Source organism: Aythya ferina (assembly GCF_964211825.1).
Source record: "Aythya ferina genome assembly, chromosome: 29".
NCBI classification, from domain to species: Eukaryota; Metazoa; Chordata; class Aves; order Anseriformes; family Anatidae; genus Aythya; species Aythya ferina.
In genome coordinates this window covers 1,765,419-1,777,316 of record NC_140326.1, presented here as the reverse complement: position 1 = coordinate 1,777,316, position 11,898 = coordinate 1,765,419, and positions in this window count along the sequence as shown.

Genomic DNA, 11,898 nt, shown 5'->3' with positions numbered 1-11,898 from the left:
AGATGAAATATTATTATTGGGGGGGGGAGGCAAGATCATGCCTGGGGGGCTTAAAAAAGGTGAGGATCTCGGCACCCTGCCTCCTCCTGGCCCTCTCTGGGTGTCTCGCTCACAGGGCCCCCCTGCACCCCAGGGTGCCCCCAGCTGGGTGAGGGGTCTGAGGGGACCCCACAAGGACCCAGGAGCAGCCGGGGGGCTGCTCGGTGTCAGATTGGGCTGAGGGGGGGCTCTGCTTTCCCCCTGCCTCCCCCCGAGCCCTGCAGGATGTGGCCGTGGTGCTCAGGTTGGTCTCGGGGGGTTTTTTTTGGGGGTGTGCTTTGGAGAAGGGCTGGGATCTCGGTGGTGGTGGTCTTAAAGGTTTTTTTTCTGGGGCTGTGGGTGAGCCCGGTCACCTCTGTGGGGTCTGCTCCTCCGGAGGACCCTCGGGAATTGGCTTTTTAGAGGTTGGGGCCCCCCTGGATTGAAGGTGGGAAGGGGCACGCAGGGTGGAGGAGGCGAGGGGCTGGGGCAAAGCCTCTGGAGCAGCTCCTGGCCCCCCCATGAATCCCCTCTGTGGCCATTCCCTGCTGCTGGGGAGCCCCCGAGAGCCCTCCTGGCCCCACCTTGGGATGGGATCAACATTTCCCTGGAGGTGCCTGATCCTTTTGGGGGCCACGGGTGCTCTGTTCACCCCTGCTCTGCTCGCCTCCTTCAGTAGGGATGAGCAGAAGGCTGAGAGAGCCTCCAGCCTGCTCCTAAACCTGCTGCTCACAGCTGTGGGGTTTGGATTTCCAACCCTAAATGTGACACGTGCCCCGCTTGCACCCGAGGACTTTTCAAAGCCATCCCCAAGCGGTGCCCATCCCCACGGCGCTGCTCCTGCATCCCCCAAGGAACGGTGGCAGGAGGGGTCGTGGGCTCTGCCCGGGGGTCTCCGCCTCGAGGACCCCCCGGATGCACCCAGCAGAGGCTTTTCCATCCCTTTTTGGTGCTCCTCCACCTGTGCCTCTGGTCTGGTTGATGCCTCTGCATGGTTATTCCTTGCCCTTTGGCTCGTCTCTCTCCACCCCAAACCTTTCAGCGCTCAGCCCTGCGCCCAGGAGCCCTTTCCGAAGGGTCTCGGCTGCGTTTCCCCAGCTCGCACGTTTGCACGCGCCCGTGTTTGCTTCCCCGAGCTCTTGGAGCTGCATTTATCCTGCCAAAATGACAGTTTTCTATTAGAGAGCCGCAGCCTGGCATGATGATTATAATTGTCGCTAATTTCTTTCTTTTGCAATCAGGTTTGCACCTTGACACACTGGCATAAAATGAGGCAGGTTCCCCCCTCCCCGCCCCCCTCCCCGGGGCAGGGCTGGCTCTCCAAGTGCTGGCGGAGCCCAGATTTCCTTGGGGGGAGCCCAGACGATGCCCAATTTGTGCTCGGGGCTTTCCCAGTGCAGCAGGAAAAGGGGCAGGAAGGGGAGCAGTGGGAGGGCTGCGAGAGGCAGCGGGGCTCGCCAGGGCTGCTGCGCTGCCGCCGGGGTCATGAGAGGAGAATTTGGCCCTCCTATTTATTTATTTTGTAGCTTAAGCCTCCGAAGAGCGTGCCGCAGAGGTTCCCAGGGGGGTATCGGTTGGCACAAGTCCCGTGATGGCCTCAAAAAATATCCCCCCCCCCTCCACCCCACACCCCGAAACAGAAATAACTCGGCAAAACAAAGCGGCGGGTTGTTCAGCCAACTAAAATTACCGGCACGTCAAATAAAATATGTACAGCATTAAAATAAAATTTGCATCGCAATAATGCTTTATTAAGCACATTAGGAGATTAAAAGAATCAACCCATTTGTTCCCATTCACGTTGCGTCGGGATTTGCATTTCTTTTTGCCCCCCCCCCTCTCTCCCCAACCTCTACCGAGCCCCTCTCCCTGCTCAGGTTTGGCTCCCCGGGTGCGTTTGGCTCCCCGGGTGTGTTCGGCGAGGTTTTTTTTTCTCAAGGGACCTCGCGGAGCCCTCCCCAAAGAAGGGGGCTCTGTGTGTGTGTGTGTGCGCGCGCGGGGACGCGGAGGGGTTTGGAAATCAAAGCACTTGACTCGGCCGTGTGTTTGTCTGCATGAGTGTGCGGCAGAGGAGGGGTGGAGCGCAGAAGAAAAGATTTGTCTGCTCCCATTTCAGCTAAAATGGTTAATTAAGACAATAGAGGCTATATAACAATCGGGGCCGGGCGGTGAATGGTTGTCTAGACTCTATAGTTCAGCCGCAACTTCTCCGTCGGAATTTTAACTTGGCCGGGCTCGTTTCCCCTCCCCTCTTTCCCCGCCTCTCAGCTCACGTCCATAAGTTCCCTTTTCTCCTTTGTTTGTTTTTTTTTTTTTTTTTTTTGTCCTTAAACAATCCGTCTTTTGAGGGCTCGGGGCCTGGATTGACAGCTCTGCCTGGCTGAGGTCTTGTGCTCGCCGCGGCGCTGCCTTCCCAGCGCCCAAGCGGGAGCCGCTTTGTTGGCCGCGCCGCGCCGCTCCCCGCCTGGCCTGATCCTGGAGCAGGGCGAGGGGCTGGGACCAGCTCTGGGGGCTCAGGGAGAGGGGCGTAAATGGGAATTTGGTTGGTTTTAGTGCTGGAAGGGGTTTAGGGGATGCTGACGCTCTGCGTTTTGGGGTCCTGGCGCGGAGAGGCGCACCCAGGGTTACCCAAGGGCTCCTGGGATCCGGGTTGCTCTGAGCTGGGACTGATCCTGCTCTCGGTGCCTCCACGGGTGAGGCTGGGTGGTGCAGAGCCCGGTGCTGCCAGTGCAGCTGCCTCGGTGCTGCAGGGACCTCCTGATCTGCAGGAAGAGGGTTCATGGATGATGCAGAGAGCGGCGCTGGCCCCGTACCCACCATGTGCCCGCAGGGGTCACAGCTCCTCCCTGGGCTGCTGGAGGCCCAAAACCTCCCAGCATGGAGCAAAGCATGGGGAGGTGGGCAGGTGGTGGTGGAGGCATCGAGCAGCACCCAAAATTTACCCTACCACTATCTTCAGCCTGCCCTTTGGGAACCACTTTGGCAAAAACCATGAAGCCCCAAAGCGAAGCTGGGGCTCGGTAAATCAACCTGAAATCCAGCCTCTGGAGGAGGCCGGGGGGTGATGCTGGAGCAATTCCCCCGAAGCCCAGGGCTGTTCCCCACACCCGGGGGTCCTGCAGCCCCCAGGGATCCCCCAGCTCGGGGTGTCAGCCCTCTCCTCCCCTCTGGCGGGGGTCTGGGTGGCTTTGGAGGCCGCCCCGTAACGGCAGGCACAGCGGGAGGGAACCTCTCGGAGGAGGCCGCGGGGATGGAGCCGCCCGCTTGAAATATGGGCGAGATTATTCCGAGTGCATACATGCAAATGAGGCCCGTCTGTAGACAGGAGAGACAAAAGGTCATTAGCTTCCCATGTAGAGCCCTTCGTGCGGGGCCTAATTTACTGTCTTCCTCACCCCTTCCTACAGATCTTGCATTCTGAGGCGCGGAACGGGGAGATTTTGGCAGGTTTGATAGGTGTTGGGCAACTTGGGCTGTATTGGGTGGCGTGGGACACACAGCAAGAGGCAAGGGAGTGCAAGAGCTCGGCTCCCCCAAGGCAAAAGGGAATGGGAAAAGGACCCCAGCCCGGCCGGGGAACTGGAACACACCTCAGAGCCTCCTGGGATGCAAAATCCCACAGGATTTCCCCCAAAAGTAGTGTCTAGAAGCAGTCTGCCCACCCCGAAACTCTCACAGACATCCTCCATCCCCCTGACATCGCTGTTTTTTTTTATCTGGAGCAAGGGGCGATGGCAAATCCCATGGAGCAGGATGTGGCCACTGGTCCTGAGGGACCTGGGAGCACCCCTGGGGCTGGGGGCAGCCCCACCGGCCCCCAGCCCCATCCCTTTGGGCACATCCTTGTTGTCACGGAAACATGGGGCTGAGCCTCATGTGCATCCAGACATGAGGGCGAGCTCCAAAACCCCACGTTTTGGGACGGCTCAGGCATTTCGGGGTCTCCTGAAGCCCCTTACTGGCAGCGAGAGCTGGATCCATCCCACTTTGGGGGTCCTTTTGGGGCAGTCCTTTTGGGGCTGCTTCCTGAGATTTGGGCACTGAAGGAGCAAGAGCGGGTGGCATTTCCCTGTGGGTCCTAATTTTGGCTCGCTCCCCACCAAGTTGCAAGGATGGGAAGGGAGTGGGGCCACCCCGTGCACTGAGCCGGGTGCCCGGATGGAAAAGGGGCGAGGGTGCCCAAAATGGGGGGGTCCCTGGGCGGCATCCCCTGGGTACGGGGCCGTGGGTGCTGTCCCCGGCACAGCTCGTCCAGCCCTGCTGCCTCCCCCAGCCCGGGATTGAGAGTTTATTCACGCACTAATCAAAGTGACATGATGGTCGTGGCAGACTAAAGCCATTCACTCCCCGAGCCGGCGGGGTCGGGAGGTCGCCCAAGTTCGCAAGAATGGGGCTTTTGTCATGCAGATCGGCCCAGAGCGGCCAGATGAGCGTGGCAGGGTCCCCGCCACCGCCGTGGCATCGCGTGGGACCGGTGGGACCGGGGGGCACGGGTGGGGGCACCGCCGGCTGCTCGCGGGGCGGTTTTGGAGGCTCTGTGTGCCAGAGGGGCTGTGGTGTGAGGACGGGGTTTGTTCGGGTTATGGGGTGCAGGATGCTCAGCTCTGGTGTAGGATTGGCACGCAGCCTGCCCCGTGTCCCCCCCTTCCCATGCATGGGTTGGGAATGGGATGGTTTTGGGTCCCTCTTCCCGGTGCCGGTTCAGCCCAGCCTTACTGCAGGGCTCAGGGGGGTTTCATGGGGCTGTGCGGACCCCAAATCTCCCCAGTGAGACCCCCGGGGTGTCTGTGGGGAATATCCAAGCTGCTGGGGGTGAGCAAACCCCGGCACCGTGCTCCTGAGGGGATCCTACAGCCCGGGATGTGCTGCATGCAGCAGGGAGAGGGAAAGCAAGGAGGGATGGGGTGCGTGGGGATCGCCCTTTTCCTCTACCAAGGACATGGCCCAGCCGCTGTGCTCCTCTGCTCCGGGGAAATTCAACCCAATTCTGCCTCGTGCAAGGTGTGGGGATTGTTTGGTGGCTTTACGGACGCGCTGACCCTCGTACACCCCTAAAAGCACCTGGCTTTTTTTTTTACAACTGGTTTTTGACCGAAGGGAGAGTTTCCACGAGGGTATTTCTGAGCAAAAGGGAGCTGATGGCACACCACGGACGAGCTTGGTTTTGTTTCTTTTACTGTTGGTAAAGGTAAAATTAAAGGTGTCAAAATTATGTTGGAAAAAGGGTTTTTAAAAATGAGGAAATACCTCCAGGCAGCTGTGCTCTGTCACCTCTGTGGATGTCAGAGAAGGACGAGTTCGGTTTGGGTTTGAGGACTCTGCTGTGGGAGGAACTGGATAAAAATAATGGTCAATAATTCCGGGCAGAAGTGATCCCTTTTTGTTAAAACGGGGAGGAAATTTCCAAGAAATTGAAATCTTCCAGGGGATTAAAACTTCAGAAAAACGTATGGCCGACCATGAGCAAATTCCGAAAGAAACAAGGTGAAAACAGAGCTTTAATCCCCAAATCCTGTGGGCTTTTGACCTGGAGAGGGGTGCGCGTGCCCCGAGCATCGCTCGGCCCTGGGCGCCTGGGATCTGCTCCTGATAGAGACGCAGGGCTGGTGGCAGGGCATGAAATCTGCCTGAAGGCGCCTCCCAGCCCGCAACCTCCCCTGCGCCCCCCGACACCGATTTGCCCCCCGGCGCCCTCCGGGGTTGCCCGGGGTGGGCGACACCGTGGGGAGGTTTTGGGGCCGCGTCCCTGCTCCGGCTGCTCAGCGGTTTGGGGGTGAAATGGGTTTTTGCCTCTTCGAACCGTGCCTTGGGGGTCTTTTATTTGGATGTGGGTGTATTCTGCGGTATTTTTGCTGCTGGGAATTTCTGGGAATTTAAGCAGGAAAAAAAATCTGTAAAAAACTGGGAATTTCCCATTCAACCCAGCCCTGAGAGGAAAGGGAGATGTGTGACCAGACGTGTCTTTGCCATGGGAAAAGCCCAGCTCGGGATGCTCGATGTGCTCGGGTCGGAGCTCTTTGCAATGACAGGCAGGAGCAGGGTGGGTGCGGGGAAGATTTTACCCCCCACTTTTCCCATATCCACATTTCCTCGCTCTGAGAAACCTTTTCTTAGGTGATGGGGAAGGTGGCAAAGGGCTGGTGGGACACAGGCGGGTTTCCTTCGGGGCTGCAACCACGAGTGCAAAATGAGCCCAGCGACCACCACCCCCGGACAGAGAAAGCAGCGGCGGAGGCACAAAGGGGTGGGCTTTGGGCTTTCTCCCTTTATTTTTTTTTTTCCTTTTTTTTTTTTTTTTTTTCTGGGGGAATACAATGTGATGAATTCAGTCCGAGGGCCAGCGCCACCCTTTAATATACTTTCAGCTAAACGGGGGTTTCTATGGCAGCCGGGAGAACCAGGCGAGCCCTGAAAAGATGTTTGTGCAGCGCTTTGCCAATGGCATCCGTGGCGAGGGGCACCGGTGCCAGACGGGCAGCGCCGCGCAGCCGCTCATCAGCCACCGACAGCCTCCCGGTGTCCCCCCTCCCCCGATGGCTTTTTTTGGGGTTTAATGCCCTCAGACAAAGGGGGATGCGGCTGGCATCGCCCCCGTCCCCATGCCCGCACAATCGCGGTGGATGCGGCTCTGCCGGGGGCAGGTGCTGGGGGTGGATGGAGGAGGAGCAGGGCATGGGGTCCCTCTGTCCCCGTCCCATTTTTTGTTTCCCATGGTTTGTCCAAAAAAATAGAAAAGGTTGGGGATTTTTTTTTTCCCTGGTTGTGCTGCTTTGGGTACCGATGGCGTGCGGTGTGGGGTCTCCTCCCTCTCCTTCCCCACTGTGGGAAGGGGACAGTGGCACTGCACACGGGGGGACCTCGGTGGCATGGAGGGGCTGTGGGGGTCCCTATCACCCCTACTGCAGCATTTCATGGCCCCCTCCTTCCTCCAGCATCGTGGCTCACTGCTCTGCCTCGTCCACAAGCTCTTTGAAGCATTTCCCCTTCATTTTTATTTTATGGAGAGGCTTCAAATCTGCTTTTACCCCTAGCAAAACCACCCGATCCCTGGACCATGGGTCTGTGTTGTCCCCAGAGACCCCAATGTTGGGGTTCCCCTGGGCAGGGGCTGCAGGGAGGGAAGGGTCAGAGCCCCCTTGGCACCCTCACCCCGTGCTGCCCCTGGCGCTGGTCCCAGCTGGCCCCTTCCCCTCCCCACGGGACCTCCTTGCACGTGGCTTCTCCAAAATCTCCCCCAAAATTGTTCTCCAATTCCTTCCCCATGAGCGTTTCCATCCCTCATCTTTTTTCCTTGCAGAGAAAACCTCTCAAATGAGGTTTTCCCGAGCAGGGTTCCTACAGATTCAAGGCTGATCTCATTAAGGCAGCCGGAAGGGGAACTGCGTGTTTTAAATTCATGGGCAATACTTGAGGTTTTTCTTTCCTTCTCCTTCCCCCTTTTCTTCCACTTCTAAGAAAGAATAAGAGCAGAAACTTCAATGTTTTTCTCGGACTGAAATTGCAAAGTAAATTACTTCAGACTCTATAATGTGGAATATTGAAATGAAAAGTGATTTTTTTTTTTTAAACAGGTTCAGCGTTCCTCGAAAAGCCCAGAGCGAAAAGTGTTGATCTCATTTCAGTGCTTCCCCCCCCCATCCTACCCCCCCATTTCTCATTCAAAACAAACTCTTGGTAGGCACGGGCTGGGCTTCTGCGTGGCACCTTTGCTGAATGACGCTTTGGATGAATTGTCATTTCCCACCAGAAAATCCTCCGGCCAGCTCCACGCACTAAGCCGGGTGCCCTGATTTGTGTACAAATAGAGACGAGAGCTTTCCTTGCACCCCTCGGCCAGCCCAGCCAAACCCCAGAGACACCAAAACACCACCAGGACAGCTCCAGGGCTTGGCCAGGTTTGGGTTTCCCCCCTATTTCCACTCCTGTCCCCCCCCACCTCCTCCCCATCCACCCAAATCAACCGGGGGTGCTCGGCGTGCCCAGGGGTGCAGGGTGCGGGGGTTTTGAAGGGAATGGGACTTGGGCATCCCCCCCCCCCCTGCACCCAGAGAGGTTTTGGGAAGGCGAAGCAGCTCCAGGCTCAGGGAAGGCGGTTCCTGGAGGTTTTGCTCCATTCCTGGTGGGCAAAAGGGGCCTTGTGCTGCTTGTGGGGTTGTTGCCAAACGCTTGGCTCAGCACAGGGAAGGGAAAGGGGTTTTTTCTTTACGAGCAGAATTGTTTGGTTTTGTGCTTTTTTTTTTTTTTTCCCCAGAAAAATCAGATGGGGAGCAGCTCCATCTCCCCCTGCCCTAATAGTGGAGCCCTTTGGCTGAGGTCAGCCACCTCAACGTGGGTTTTAGTGGAAAGAAGGGGAAAGAAAAGCAGTGGCGGTGGCTTTGCCCTGCCGAGGCAGAGGGCGGTGGGCACTCACCCTGCTCTAGACACCATCGAATCCCCCAGTCCCGTGGGGACCCCAGGAGCTGAAACCACCCAGGGAGCTGTGCTGGGTGCTCTGGGTGTGTTTTTGGGACCGGGAGGTGATGGAGCAGCCGGGATCATCGTACAGGAAAGCAGCTCCAGGAGCCTCCGATGCTGCTGGAACCGCAGTGTCGACCCAGCCCTGTGCTGGGGGGAGCTGCAAAAAGCTGGAAAATGGGTGAAAAATGAACGCCAGATCTGCAGGGGGCTGGGGCAGGCTGGTGGTGATGAGCAAACCCACCTCAGATGCGGGGCCATGGGGCAGGGATGCTCGGAGCAGAGTCAGGGGTGTGCGATAGGCAGGGGCAGGATCCTGCCCTTCATTTTTTAACGGAGCGTGGACAGTTCTTAAACTTCCATCAAATAAAAATCAACAGCTTCTTGTATTTGAACAGAAATAACCCTCGATCAGTAAGCCAGATTTTCTTGTCATGAAATATCCATACAGCCAGTGAGCATTCAACAAAAACACCAAAAAAAAAAAAAAAAAAAAAAAAAAAAACATGCAAGAATATGCTAAAAATATTTTGACCACATCTGAATTTAGCCAATTGCTTTGCAGTTCCCCGTGCTCTATAGGTAGGATAATAAAAATGTCGTATTTTTAGATGACACGTGAGATGAAACGTTAATAAATGAAGTTGAGCAGCATGGAGTTCAGCCAGTCTCGAGGCTTAAAATCGTGGCACGGAGCAGCGATGCCTTGTCGTGATAATCCTGACACCCGGATCCGCGGCGCGCGCTGCCGCATGGCTGCAATATCAAACGAGCCCCTCATAAATACACCACTGCGGTGGAAATGAGGAAAAACATTTATTAGGGCAAAAATTACCCATCTCCCTAAATGAAAACAAATCCCTTCTCGGCTCTGCTGGCATTTTTAAAAGGGAATATTTGTCAGAGCCGCTCGGCGCTGTATTAATGCGGGGAGTGGGGGGGAGGGGGGGGGACTGTGGCGGTTCAGCTGTGAAGAGACAGTTTATTTTCCATTTATTTTCTGGACGTTAATGGCAATAAAACGCGGGGCACCCCCGCTAATGGGCTGGGAGACAAAGGGCCATTGTGCAGCAGCAGGTACGGCAAGTTGGGGTGGGAAGGGCAGCCGGGGCCGCGCACCTCCGCTGCTCTGGCCCCTGGTTCTTGTGCTCTTCGCTGGGTTTTGGGGGGCATTTTCTGGATGCTGCAGCCCCTGGGATCGCGAGCAGCGAGCAGGCAGTGGGAAGAAGCCCCATGACAAATCCCAAAGGGGTTTCTCTATTTTTACTCTTTTTTTTTTTTTTTTGTGCGTGTGCGTTGTGCCACACATCCCGCGCCCGCTCCTTTTCTCTCCCAAACCTGTTCTGGGCGAGCGCTTTGTTAATTGGAACAATCTTATTTAAAGGAAGATGAATTAAAAAAATATATATAATCATCATCATCATCAGCCGCAGCCAGCTGCCCCCACCGGCCCCCCCATAAATGTCATTGCTGGCGCTGCCTGGCAGCTGCTGCCCTCCTTTCCCCGCGGCGCGTGCCAGGGCGGCAGCTTTCTGCTGGCACCGGGAAGCACCCCGGTGGGTTTTAGGGGAAGAAAACAGCTCAGCGGGGGTCCTGGGGGGGTTGCTGAGCCCCTTTTAGGGTTTCCCTGTGGTTTGTAGTAAAGGCTGCCCTGCTGCAGGGATGGGGTGTGGGGAAAGAGTGGCAGAGCCAGGCTGGTGGCATCTAGGGAAAGGGGGATGCCCCGGAGATCCCGCTGGTCCCCAGCAGTGGTGCCTGGCTCTGAGGTTAATTTGGGGGCTGGCAGAGTGTCCTGGGGGGCATTGGGTCCCCTCTGCCTGGGGGCAACCCCATGCTCCTGCCTGGAGGTGGAGGAGCAGAAGGAGGGTGGATATGGGCTGACCTTGGGTTTTGGGGTCTCCAAAACCCTGCGGAGCGAGCGCAGGAACCTTCGTGCCCATTTCCCCCCATCCCAGCCCCTGGGCAGGGGGTGCTCGGTAGGTCCCATCCAGGGCAGATCACCAGAAATAGGTGAGGTTCATGCCCGTGCCCACGCACGTTGCCTTTCTCGAGGATTTGGGGTCACTGTCGTGGTGCCTGTCCCCTTCTCCTCGGCCCTGGGCAGCTCCCACCCGGCCTGTTTGCAGGAGTTTTAATAGGATTAGCGATCTTAGAAGCCCTTGTGTGCTAAATCCCATAACCGGAGCGCTAAGGGGGGAAAAGCCCACGCGGAGAAGGCTGAACCGAGCCCAACTGCAGCGAAATTTCAGGTTAGGCACCACGCTGCTCGGGGCTGCGCTTGGTGGGAATCGTCTCAGGAGGGCAATGCCTTTGATAAAGGTTTCGTGAAAGTTATCGGGATCAGGAAGGAACTAAAAGCAAGGAGAATGTTATCAGGAATTGTTTGTGCATCATTAAAGGATGTGTACGGACGACTTTATCATCTTCCAAACAATAATGTGCTTTATTTTCTTTCTAATGGGGGATTAGGAAGGAACGATGTATGGCATGCACAAAACGAGGGATAACGGGGAAAACGGCCCTGTCTGCTGCACGAGGGAACAATAACACATCGTGGAGGGGGTTCAGAGGTAAGGGATGTCCTCCTGAAACTCCCTTCGTTAGCCCAGCCACCCCAGCAGGGGCTGCGGAGGGGAACCCTCATTTGCCATGAGGTTTTAAGAGGGGAAAGAAAAAAGGTTCAGACTGAGCCAGGCAGTGTGTGAGCCTGAGTCTGCTTTTGGTGGTGTTTTATTTTATTTTATTGTATTTATTTTTTTTTTTCTAGGGAAAAATGTGGTTCCTGCTTCGGGGCACCGAAAGCACATCATTTCCCCCCCAAACACACTTCCAGCCTTCAGCTCGGTTTGAAAGCCAATTGTGCTTTATTAGGTTCAAGTTTCAAGCTCTTGGAGAAAATATTAAAAGGCGTATTTAAATTGCTAGAGATGTTGAAGATCTGTCCTCTCTGGTGCTCCCCTGACCCTCACAGGCTTCTCAGTTCTGGTGCCACCTTATTCTGAGAACATAAATCACTGCACAAAATGTATCTGGGATCTAAGACTTTTCCACTGCAAAATTCCCCTGCCACAATCCCCTTCCCAGAGCTGGGAAGCCCCCGGCATTGCAGGCACCTTGAATTTTATTTTATTTTTTCCCCTAAAGCCTGTAATGGTGATGATAGAAGCTGGTTTAAGACTGGAGCAGGGAAGAACGCCTTTTTGGGTACGGGAGCGTTGTGTCAGACACCACTCATTTATATTAATGCTCCTTTCTGATGCTGGGGTGGAAGGATGGGATTTGGGGGATGGTTTGGGGGGTTCTGCATCACCACTGGGGTGCAAGGAGGATTTAAGGGGAAAGAACTGGGGATTTTGCGGGCATGCTGGCTCCTTCCCAAGCTTGAAGGGCCCAAAAATTGGGTGTCATTGTCCCATGGCCCAGCCC